The sequence below is a fragment of the Protomyctophum bolini genome, assembly GCF_963924005.1.
Source record: "Protomyctophum bolini genome assembly, chromosome: 20".
Lineage (NCBI taxonomy): Eukaryota > Metazoa > Chordata > Actinopteri > Myctophiformes > Myctophidae > Protomyctophum > Protomyctophum bolini.
The window spans coordinates 6,429,267-6,439,262 of NC_137881.1; the positions used below are offsets into that span (position 1 = coordinate 6,429,267).

Here is a 9,996-nt window from a genome sequence, read left to right on the forward strand (position 1 = left end):
CGGCCACTCTACCGCTGAGCCACCGCCGCCCTCTGTCTGTCTGTCTGCGTGCGTGCGTGTTGTACTGTCCCTGTTGTACTGTCTGTCTGCGTGCGTGTTGTACTGTCCCTGTTGTACTGTCTATGTCACCATAATGAGACTACCGGTAAAGCCTAGTCCTGAGCACCGTCGCGTGAACGAATATGAATATCAGAGATGCTGCTGAGTGACATTCTTGCTGTATCATGATCATAGGCTTGTGATTGTAACATAACTGCACCCATAATGTTTGTGTCCTTGTGTCCTGCATTTTCCTTTGTGTGGACATAAATGCATTTCTTAAAATGTGTGTGTGTGTGTGTGTGTCTGTGTGTGTGTGTGTGTGGGGGGGGGGGGGGGGTTTACATCTGCAGCAAACACTGAACCAAATAAGGCTTTAGACAGTGGTGTTAAAAGTATCTAAGTACTTTTACTCAAGTACAATTCTGACGCACTTTTATTTCCAATATTCAGTACTTTTAGTAATCTCCGAGGCAAGTATTCTGGTACTTTTACTTCACTCATTTTTTTGCCTTGATCTAACCCCCCCCCCCCCCTCATCCGTGTCTGTTTATTCTGATTCTGACTAATGTTATTGTGCAGTCTGACGGAAGATGCCATACCGGTATGAGTTAGTAATAAGTAATAATTAATTACAACAAATCATAATATTAAAGGAGAGTCTAATATAAGCCACAGAATGAAGACAGACAGGCAGGCAGGCAGGCAGTATAAGTCACAAATAAACCCCTCTTGATTCTTGAAATAAAATCAACAAGGCTGGCACAACTCTGATAAGTGTACAGAATGGAACCAAATGGACTCGTATCAGAGTTAAATTAGCACTCAGGTTTTGTGTGTGTTTGGCTATTTCTATTTGGACACACACACACACACACACACACAGATTCCTGACACCCAGAATATGGTCCGAGATTATCCCTCCTGTAAAAGCTTTTTATGATCCCATCATAAACGTAAAACACACACAGTCACTCACACACACACACACACACACACACACACACACACACACACACACACACACACACACACACACACACACACACACACACACAGACAGAGCAGCTGACAGGCAGCATCTTCTATGTTAAGCCCGGTGGGTGAGAACAGTTGTTGGCCCCCGGACGGCGGGGACAATAAAAAAAGGAGGACCCAACAGTTGTGGGCCTGTGGCCCCCCGGACGGAGCCCCCGGCCCCCCACACTCACAGCCGGGGGTGGACGGACCTGGCCTTGGCAATGTGTGTGTGTGTGTGTATTCAATTTATTGCCGAAACAGAAGTGGACCAAAACAATGTAGGTATATGTACAATTAAATGTGTACTGTGTAGTCAGTGTAAACAGACCTATTCAATTAAATTACATTTTATTAAAGTGTCAAATCACAACAAGTTGTCTCAAGACACAACCAACAAAGATCCACCCAGAGCAACCTATGTGTTACAGTTCAACTGATAAAACTATGCAAAACCAATACCTCCCTCCCTCTAATCCTCTCTCTCTCTCTCTCTCTCTCTCTCTCTCTCTTTGTGGTGGGGGCCTGGGGGGGGGGGGCTCTTCTCGCGAGAATATCGCACACGCTATTGACAGTGTGCCTGTTTTTATTTTTTATTTTTTTCGCAGCCTGGCAAGCAGTGTTTATATCAGCTCCAGTCTCCCCCTACCGACACCAGTGGCTCTGCAGAGAGAGAGAGAGGCAGAGAGAGAGAGAGAGAGAGTCTGAGAGAGAGAGAGAGAGAGAGAGAGAGAGCTAGAGAGAGAGAGAGAGAGAGAGAGAGAGAGAGAGAGAGAGAGAGAGAGAGCTAGAGAGAGAGCGAGAGAGAGCTAGAGGGAGAGAGCGAACACCGCTGTCTCCATTCTGCTGCCGCTGCTAGCGAGCACCGTGCGGGCGTTCATTACATTTAATTAACACCCCTTTCCTTTATTCTAGGGAGACGTGGAGTTTATTCTAGAGGAGAAACAGCACAGTTATTATATCGTCCTGCTTTCACCCGGACAACGAGGCTTTCCTTTTCCAAAGGAAAGGAGGAGAGGAGAGAAGAGAGGAGATCCCTTCATTCGCAGAGGAGGACAGAGTCTGGGATTCGAATCATCTTAAGTCTTGATTCAGGTAAACACAACAATAAACTGCGTTTGGCTCAAATTGGCTGTATAGGCCTATATTACGACGTAGGCCTATCATAGGCTCCCTTTATTTTATTCCTTTTATTCCTTCGTAACAGTTTAGTCTACATTTGAACATTTCTTCAGTCCATGTATTCTTGTATAGCCAGAGTCTGAGATATGCTGTTTTCTTCACTGGGTCTGAAACAGAGTATTGAAATTATTATGGACGCACCATGACATGTTGCCTATATGCTTCGTAGACAGTCTACTGTCTACCGACTGTCTGTCGCTTCCCGATCGGATCGGCATCGACAGCGTAGTCTGTGTCGCTTGCCGGCCGCAGAACTGCGTTGTGAGCTTGTAGTACATCTGTTCTGAACATCGGCAAGCGACGCAGCTGGCGTGCCCACGGTGGAATATATCCTAATGCATGAAGCTATTTTGCTTTTATATGCATTAAGGAGGAGACGTGTAGCCTACAGGTCTCGCTGACTGTGTTGAAATAGCGTTTTTAAAGTGACTGAATGCTGTGCGTGCGTGGAAGCCGTGTGTGTGTGTGTGTGTGTGTGCGTGTGTGTGTGTGTGTGCGTGTGCGTGAGAGAGAGATAGAGCGAGACGAGCCTCCACGGCGAGACGCGTGCGTATACGTTTATGTTTTTATTTCGCTCCTGTTCGCTCACGCGTGCCGTGCACTGCACACAATTGTAGCCTGCTACTGCGTGCTGCAGTAATGTAGGCGAGTGTGTGTGTGTGTGTGTGTGTGTGTGTCTGACTGACTGTGTGTGTGTGTGTGTGTGTGTGTGTGTGTGTGTGTATGTGTGTGTGTGAGTGAGAGAGAGAGACAGACAGGCAGACTCTTGTGTGCTCTTGTGTCCAGTTCACATGATTTTTGTACACATTCTGTGTGAATTGTATCATCACGTCATGGTTTCATTTTGACAAAAGCTGTTAGCGTGCGCGATGAGTCTGATGACAGTGCGTGTGTGCTGCGTCTGCGTGCTATCCACACGAGACATGCATCATCGCAGTTGGCAGTCGTGTGCGTGTGTGTGTGTGTGCTTCGCATCTGTGGTGTGGTGTGGTGCTCTGGTGATGTGTGGCTGTTTGACTCAGCAGCCCAGATTTTATGATCATTGTAAATCTGCAATATAATAGTATTTATTATGTTACCATGTCTTGTGTGTGTGTGCACCCGCGCGTGCGTGTGCACGCACGTGATATTGATTGATTGATTGATTTAACACTATACAGTTCTATAAAAGCTCTGCTAAGAGCATCTATTCTAAACCCAAGGAAGCTGATGGCTTGTTTCCATTGGGGTCCTTTTGTACTCAATTCATCAAAGAATCAAGCCATATAGTGTGTGTGTGTGTGTGTGTGTAGTGTACACTACAGTATGCATAGACATCATGTATGTAAAATACGTACTGTACTATGCACATTATTCCGGTGTCTCAGCCCTGCGGTCGCTCGTCGCCTATACTAAGGCGTCTTACTGGTCTATACTTATTATACATATAGCCTACATAGATATACGTAGCCTACACATAGACAAGTATTTCTTTAGATAGTATGTGTTTACACTATAGCCTATACCTTCTAAGTCACAGGGTTGGTTATCTGGTTGACAAGCTGGGACAACAGACCATGTATTGAATGAAACTCAAATGGAAATAACTCGCGGCACACGCGAGTCCACCTGGGTTTGGTGGACATGCTACGTTTTCTCTACTACAACAGTGATTTTCAACCCTTTTCAACAAGGCCCGTTATTCAAGGCCCTGTATTTGAGCCACGGACCACCATTCGATGAGATTTAAGACTCGCTGCAGACCCCAAACTAAAGATTGATGTCGTACACCACTACTAATACTGTAGGAGAGATAACAGGCAGACATCGATTCAAATAACAATTCTCAAATTGTGCAGACGTCTTGTTGCGACTGTATGGTCGCAGATTACTATGAAAATCTGTCAAACCTGTCAGTCAGGTTTGAAAGGTTTGTCAAGACACTGCCCCCGCTGCCACCCGTAGATCTCCATATATGGATCTGACCTGTTCTGACATTCCATATGTTGATCTGACCTCATCAAACACTGTACTCAAGGCACGCCATATGGCCAGTACAGAATTCATTCCATATGTTGATCTGACCTCATCAAACACTGTACTCAAGACACACCATATGGCCAGTACAGAGTTCATTCCATATGTTGATCTGACGCCCCATGCCAAAGCGCCAGCACCCGCCCATCAGTCTGCCTTCATCTGGGCGGATGCGTGCACGTGAGCCCTAGAGGTCGCTTCTCGCCCTCAGGGCGTCTTTACTGGGAAATTAACTTAAGTTGAACAATAATTTAACTCTTGAGAGAGTGTAAAATGAAACCAAATGGATCGACACTTAAGGGTCAATTTTGTTTCATTTTACACTCAAGAGTATAAGCGTCTATATTTGTTACCAACTCTCCATCATTTAGCTGGGGACCGCCTGAAACCCCCTCAAGGACAACTGGTGGTCCCTGGACCACTGGTTGAGAACCACTGCTCTACAACTATCAGTGTTGTCTATGCGGCTTCCCCCTCATACTTTGATTGATTGTTTGATTGATTGATTGAATGGTTCATTTTAATAGTCGGAAATGTAAGCACACATTAGGCTACAGGAAGACAGTGAAGCTAAATGGATGAACACAGAAATTATGCTTTTATATTACTAGATTTTCAGGCCTTCTAAGTTCTAATCCAGTATTGTCCAATGTCCGCCGATCAGAGTAATGGTCACCGAGTTAATAAACACTGCGTGCACGGTGTGTAATTTAGTTTCTTTTTAGGTATGACTATATTCTCATGGCAGAGCCCTGATGGAAAGAGGGAAGCATGCACAACTCCACTGTCTCACTCAATCTCTTGGAGCATTTTAACGGTCAGGAAACACTTTAGAAGAAGGAGAATACCAGCTTTAAGGCACTTTAAGGCACTTTAATGGTTCATCTAAAGATGAAACAATCAAGTGCCTTAAAGGACTCCGTGAGTGCTGGTATTCTCCTTCTTCTAAAGACCCCTGATGGGGCCATGTTTGGTGCAACATGACCAATCCATTAGTTGATAAAAATCCTTGACTATTAGTCAGTGGATGTCAGACAGTCTTGGCGTGTTCATTCATCTATTTGTAATTGTGTGAGTGTGAGTGTGTGCGTGCGTGTGCATCTGTGCTTGCATGCATGCATGCATGCATGCGTGCGTGCGTGCATGACAGTAATGGCTTGCATGATATTCTCTCGGCTACATTCAAATAGAAATATTGTACTTGCACTACATTTCTAGGAAGGGACCAATTACCTTTTGAATTAACCATTTAAACCCTATTTCAAATATAGTGAAATTAACCCAATCTACAAGCTTTCAATCGCTATGTGTTGCAATGCACAGAATGCATTGCATTGATATTAGAAAATGTACTTCGCAATACAAGTATTCACTTGAGTATACTCAAGTATTCACTTGAGTATACTCAAGTATTCACTTGAGTATGTACTTTGTCCACCACTGCCAAAATGAAATGATGTTTACGTTATGCACCGCCGCTGCAGTATACGCTCTGAAGCTAAATTTATGGCTCCTGAAAGTTGTCATTGAAAATGGCGCTTTTGGCAGCCGTTTCCCTAATGTTCCCAACGGAACTGCTGCCAACATCTGAGCAGCACTTAAAACACACACACACACACACACACACACACACACACACACACACACACACACACACACACACACACACACACACACACACACACACACACAGGCCGTTTCATAGACACATAAAGCCATTTAAGTAATTGACTATAAGGTTTTGTGCGCAGAGGCACAAACTGACTGAATTAACACGCTGAGTAGGCACTTTGATTTCTAGTTAAAGCTGTGTATAGCCTATTAAAGTAACTTCTTTTAAAAAAATGAAATGTTATATTTTGTGTTCAGTAGAGTATTTATAATTTAAACAATTGGGGTGGTTGTATTTGGTCTCCCTCATGCTCACCTATTCAGACATTTAGATCTTGTGTCTGGTTTAACACAACCTGGCTTTGACACAATCCTGTTTCCGACTCGAATCATGAGCTGTGTAAACCGGAAACCGGTAAGTTTGCAGATCGGGAAATGTTTCGCCCCAGTATAGATATGCTAGGGCCCAAGTAGTTAATATCTTCCATGGTTCCATAGTTCACACACAGGCCTCTCCTAATAACCAGAGTTTACACGGAACTATTTATAGCTGGTCCAGATGTGTTGCACTGTAGCCCGTACCTGTGTCAATGTCTTATTCATGAGGAAAGGACTTCAAGAATGAAAAAATGCAGTTGTTACAACTTACAGTGGCATGTTGGAGAGACATTTTCCACAGATGCACATGTATCATGTATTATACTTGCTTTAATTTAATATATATAGGCTATCTGTATACAGTATATATGTATGTATCTAACCTGTTTTCTCTTTCCCTTTACTTTCACTCTACCTTTGTCTAGCTTCTCACTGAACACTACAAAACAATAGAGCCCACACAAAACAATGTACACCTGTGTAGATGACACCTGTGATGTGACAAATCGATTGTGAGTCACAGATGAACTTGAGGCGTTGTATTGACTATACAATACTATGCTGTATATTGTATAGTCAATACAATACCTCGGTTGGTTGGTTCGTTAGTTGGCTGGCTGGAGGGAGTGATATGGCATCTTTTTGGCTTGATATTCATTGGTCTCCTCCTGTATGTGTAGCACTTAAGTAAGGCTGTAGCTGAGGTGGTAAAGTGGCCGTCTTGGAATCTGAAGGTTGCTTCCAGGTTCAGTTCCCTGCTCCTGGCTATGATGTGTCAAAGTGTCCTTGAGCAAGACACTGAACCCCTAACTGCTCACGATGAGCAGGTTGGTGGCGCCTTGCATAGTTTCCTCCGCCATCGGTGTGTGAATTGGTGAGTGTGAATTACATTTTAAAGCGCTTTGGAGAAAAGCGATATATGAATGCAGTCCGTTTACCATTTAAGCTAAGCTATAGACCTCCAAAAGCACCCGCCAGGTTATTGATGCCTGTAGATGAGAGACTGGCTGCTCTGCATGGTATATATATATATATACTGTAGAGCTTCTGTGGTTTAATGGACGCCTGATGTATTGCACTGTCACCAAAACCTCAACAATGTCTGTACTCTGTGATGTAGAGCGGATCTGCTGGGGAAGCAAGTGCTTGGAGATTAAGTTGAGCCGTGGTTAGTACACACTTTGGGGTCTTGTCCACGGATATTTTTCATCCCAGAGCTGGCAGCATCGTCCGTCTGTCTGCCATTCCTTTCTATGCTTCTCTTCTCAACGCCCGGGCATCGCGTTTCAGCGCTCTCGGAGTCGCCGCCCGCCGCCCAATGCAGCGTTTTTTTGGCAGAGCGCCCTGGGAGTTTCAAGCAGACAATAGTCAAACTTTTGTGAGTGATTTGATCCTCCTGATTGCGCGGTCATCCAAAACCAGACATCGTTGCCACAACCGTGAGACGTCCACATTTACGTTGTCTCAGACTCTCAGCTAGATTCAGGGTGTTCAAGCACAGAAAATGGTCGAACAGACATGATATCTAAAGTGCTCCTCCGCTCATTAAACGCTTTGTGACGACACGTATCTAGAAAGAGAACGTGGACTGGGCCGCGGCTGAGCGGTCCAGGCCGGCACCTAGAGCGGTAATCCAGCCTGGCGGCGTGCCGTGGGTTCGAGTTACGAGCCCGTCTGCCTTTGTCTTCCCCCCGATCTCTCTCCCCCTTTCCTGTCAAATTACTGTACCCTATAAAATAAAGGCAAAAAAGCCATAAAAAAAAGAACATAACGTCCACACCATTGGAAGCAATTGCTGAAAATCTCCCAAGATGGCACCACTTGTGGGGGGCAGGGTGGTGCCTCGTTGTAAACAGGGGTGGTTGATAATTTGAGGCCCATGTTGGTGGTTTGGCTTCGGCACTTTAAACACTTAGCCCCGTTTGGAACCTCACCCTTAGCTCTGAGAAGAGGTTTGTGTCACAGGATCCTTGCATAGGGCGAAATGGGCCGAGCTCTCCAAAAGCCGTGGCGAAAACGAAAACCCTATAATGCAGTATAAAGCAAGGTATTTCTAAAGAGCTACAGACGATACATTTAGTAAAAAAAATTAGAGCAGGGTGAAACAACCGCTTACATATCTCATGAAGTCAGCCAGTATACCATGTTTTCCCAATGCAATCTTATGGAAGCAGTACTGCGCATGTGGATGGGCGTTGACTGGCTATTTACTTCAATGGAAGTTGCTCAGTGGGGGAGTTCTGGGGTCAATGCTTAAGGAGACATCACCGCAAGTATGATGGCCTGGACTCATTATCACCGCTTTAGGTGATAAGGTATCACCTAAAAAGCTGATAGCTTCTCACCTCACCTAAAAGAGTATGTATGAGCCTTTAGTCCACTTTCCACAGTCAGTTTGCACTCTTCAGAAATTCTCTGCACATTTTCCACAGATATTAAGCAACGGCACAAGGATTTTCCAGAATAATATGGGATCATAAACGGGACGCGGTTCAGACGGACAGACACAGTCTGAGATCTCTGTATATGGTCACAGAGGTATCATTCCTGTCTGGAATTATCCCATTCTGACCTGAGATCAGATTCATACGAGGTTTCCACTGCGACACACACTGGTCTGATTAACCCATTCTGACCTGAGATCAGATTCTAAAAAATGTCAGTCGTTCTTCGATTTTTCAAAAATAGCAGACCTACAAGCTCGTAGCGCGCCACTCGGTGGCGCGCTATGAGCTTGTAGATCTGCTATTTTTCAATAGCTAAAGCATAACATGATGCTAACACCAAAAGGGGTTCCCGTTCAGAATGGGTTATACGTCTGATTTCCTCTCGTGGCCTAATTTACTTAGACGTTATGCTACCTCTGTATGTTAGAATATAGCGACCAACCAGAGTTTATTCATGCAGTTGTATCTAGTTTCATTTAAATACACTCTCAGTTGTGCACTCTCCGTTCAGTTAAATTAACTCTGATGATTTTTCTGTGCATTGATTGATTGAATACTCATTTACCTCCCCTTTTGATCTCCTGATACAGTCAGACCAGTTTTGAAAGACACCAGCGCTACACATTCTTTGACCATACAGTAGACACTTAACCCATTGACGCCTGGTGCAACGTATACGTTGTTCTACCCTTGATGCCGGCCGTGCTCTCTGTGTCTCATCAGCTATTGCTATACATGTAGCAACATAACTATTTAAAAAAAAAATCATCAGAATTTGAAGGTTTTCAGAAACCTTAGGTCAGGCCCTAGAAGGCGTTCCCAGATTCGGCCTCAGGCATCAATGGGTTAACAGTATATATGTATAGCCTGGCTAATAAGCCAGACTAATATCACACAACAATCCGCCGGCTGATTCGGTCTGGGTTATTAGCCAGGCTAATATATCTAGTCATTCAAAGCTTTAAGTTAATTATCATGTATTGTATATGGACGGCTATCCTCAAGACCACATGGTTTCAAATTGTTTATTTTGTTTAGGATCAGCTCTAATGTACACTCTTATTCGCAATGGATATTGCTGTTGGTTTTAAGTAAGAAACAAAACCAAAATTAGCAACGCAATATTAAATGATCAATAAACATTAAGTTTAAAACAAAACCAAAATTAGCAACGCAATATTAAATGATCAATAAACATTCATGTTGACTTGCATCCACTCTCTGCCTGGGTGGCATTGGCTCGGCATCTGGAAACCATGTGGAACTAAAACAGGACTGCTAGACACAGGAGAGCAGGGAGACCAAA

General features: G+C 44.2%; 1 protein-coding gene across 1 annotated transcript in view; it reads left to right on the forward strand.

Moving 5' to 3' along the window:
• The first annotated feature begins 1,870 nt into the window (after positions 1 to 1,870).
• The window catches only part of ache (acetylcholinesterase (Yt blood group)), a 36,421-nt gene continuing 28,295 nt past the window's right edge, over positions 1,871 to 9,996 (forward strand). The window contains exon 1 of the mRNA XM_080791890.1: positions 1,871 to 2,151. The gene's annotated coding sequence lies outside the window, so the exon portion shown is untranslated. The remainder of the gene's footprint in view (positions 2,152 to 9,996) is intronic.